We start from the raw sequence: 2882 nt of genomic DNA on the forward strand, positions 1-2882 counted from the left end.
ATGGGCAGGGTCAAGGAGCAGCAACACGGGCAGCTCAGTGGAGCAGCAGTAGCACGGGTAGGGTCAGTGGAGCAGCGGCAGCATGGGCAGGGTCAGTGGAGCAGCAACAGCACGGGCAGAGACCACCGGCGACAGGGGAGAAGCAGCCGCATGGGTGCGTCGGTAGGGGAGAAGGAGCAGCATGGGTGCGCGGGCGTGGGAGATCGACGAGGTCGCGCTGGAGATCGAGGATCACGTGCACGAGCTCCTGGTCCACCGGATCATGGAGGCAGGCTCCGGCGACGCCGGTAGGGGATCACGACGGTGCACGCGCTGGAGCTCGAAGAGGATGCGCGGGAGGACGAGGAGGATGTGCGCGGGCTTCAGGAGGATGCGGGGGAGCTCGAGGAGGGACGCGCACGGCCTCGAAGAAGACGTAGCGGGAGATTCCGGCGACGCCCGCAGGTAATCGCAGCGGGAGGGGACCGCGGCGGCGCAGGTCTGGGCTGCGGCGGTGGAGGAGGTAACTGCCGATGGCGGCGAGAGAATGTACTTGGCGACGGCGGAGGAGCTAAGCTGGGCTCGCCGACCCCTGGCGAATCACACAGCTGGGCGGCGCCGGCCCCTGGCGACGCGCAGGCGACGGGCGGAGGAAGAAGACGGGGTGGAGGGACTTGTTTGAAACGCTTTTGAAACAACGAGGGGTTTTTTGCAAAATTACCAGTGAACTACGCCTGCGACATGTTTTTTGGGACAGAGGGAGTACTTAAGTTTTGATGTTTGCATGAACTGAACCATTCAGCTCCATCGATCTACTCTTCATGGATAGTACAATACTGTTTTGATTTGCTCAACCGAAGTTTTCATGTTTGCAGGTAAATTCAGTTTTAAAACTCAAAAAAAGACTGATGTTAGTGGCAGTACTATATTATATGTGAATGGAGATCTAACTTAAATGGATAATAATAGTTGTGGTGTTGTGCTTGTCGTACTGTGCAAGTACTTTTGCTTTTTCAATTTGTTTATATGAAGTTCAATGTCGGTGTACAAAAAGAGGGTACACCTTTTGTACCCCTATAACTGTGCACGGGCAGTGTGAGCCACGGGCACCACCACACCAAGCAAGGCAAGGGAGGTGAGCCAGGGTAAGACCGAAGCTCAAGAGAACTACGACGCCAAGGCCAAGACCACGAAGAGCAAAGGGGACAAAGCGGACTCCCCCGGCAAGATCCTTGCCGGGAGACAGTTCTAGCAGCCCCGGAAAGACCCTTGCCGCGGCGACTCGTCCCGCGCCTACGGAGCGAATCACCCTTGAGTCCACTGCCCCCAAAGGGCAAGGATTCGGGAGACATCCCCGTGGCAGCATGCAGATCTTCGTGAAGACATTCAAGATCAGATACGCACTAAGGAGACGACAACCCTTGGCGGGATCCCAGCCGAGGAAGACCACAAGGCCCCCGGCAAGCGCTTTGCCGGGGATGACAGCAGGCGCCTCGGCAAGACCCTTGCCGGGGCCCCGGCAAGGCCATTGCCGAGGACACCCGCAGGGCCACCGTCAGGCCCACGCCGACTAAACCTCCACCGCCGTTCGCATGCAGCTGCCGACCCAACCAGCTGGGCAGGCACCTGCGTGGTGGCATGCAAATCTTCGTGAAGACCCACCACTGTGCCACCTCAGCTGCCTGCCTACCTACGTGGCATCGCAAGCGTCGCTGGCCAGGGCGCGTGTCGACACAAGAAGGAGCAGCGACGGACGAGGCAGATCTCTCCCCCGTCCCCGATAAAGCAAGGACACCTAAGCAAGACGCATTAAATGCGCCTTGTCATGTAATGCGAGGGATAACCTCGCATCACTGTTCCCTTTCCACCTCCTGTGTGCCACTGTGGCAACCCCTTTTCCTATAAAAGGAGGCCCGAGGCGACCAGGAGAAGGATTCGGCTTTTTGGAGCTCCTCACGCCCCATAGCTAGCTCAAGAACACAGATATCCAATCCACCAAAGCAGGAGTAGGGTTTTACGCATCCTTGCGGCCCGAACCTGGATAAACGAACCGTGTGCTACCTACTTGATCCGCTCTTCTCACGACTCCGCGCCCCGCTAACCATAGTAGGGATTCTCGTGATCCCATAGGTGTCGTTCCCACCGACATCTCTGGCGCGCCAGGTAGGGGGCGCAATTGTGAGAATCGGTTTTAGCAGTTAGTTCGGCGCTTCTTCATCATCATGGTGCCCAAGAAGAAGACGACGGTGGCGGTTGGCCAGTCGGAAGCCGGACAGCCCGTCCCGACGCGGGCGAGCAGCGGACCGGTTGCAGAGAGGACCCGGGGCACTGCTCGCAAACACCAACACCATCCCAACAGCCAGAGTTTGGGAGGCGGCGATGTTTGTGTGCCTGGTAACGGGCCACACGTCGCCAAATCCAAAGGCGGAGCCAAGTCCTTCGCGGGTGGAGTGGGGCCTTCCAAGGTCATCGCCGCCCTGCCCGAAGGCGACGCCAGGGCCTCTAAGACTCCCACGCCGACGTCAACAGCGTGCTCCTCCCAGGCAGCATGCGACGAATGGCGTAATCACGCCGAAGATCCTGGGCGTCGCCGCGGGAAGAGCCCCGAGCGCCACTCCTGGGACGTAGAAGACCTACCCACTCGCCGAGGCGCTGGTGAAAGCGGCATGCGACCGCGGGGTCGTGATAGAGCTCCTTCTGACATGGTGAGAAGTCGAAGCGTGTCGCGATCCATGCAGGTTTCGCTGCCGCCGACGCCAGCAGAGGCCCTGGCGCACGCGCAGTTCCTCCTCGATTTTCCTCCCACTACGGGGAAACTCGACGAATGGAGAGCCACTATCCGAAGCCTTGTTGCGGTGGCCAACAAAGACGAACCAAGTCCGGTGAGGCCCCCGAGTCGATGC

General features: G+C 59.5%; 1 pseudogene; it reads left to right on the top strand.

The window, feature by feature from the left end:
• Positions 1-661, top strand: LOC147975159 (uncharacterized; annotated as a pseudogene).
• The last annotated feature ends 2221 nt before the right edge of the window (positions 662-2882 follow it).

The sequence above is a fragment of the Triticum urartu genome, chromosome 4A (genome assembly GCF_056163025.1).
Source record: "Triticum urartu cultivar PI428250 chromosome 4A, HENAU_Tu73, whole genome shotgun sequence".
Taxonomy (NCBI): domain Eukaryota; kingdom Viridiplantae; phylum Streptophyta; class Magnoliopsida; order Poales; family Poaceae; genus Triticum; species Triticum urartu.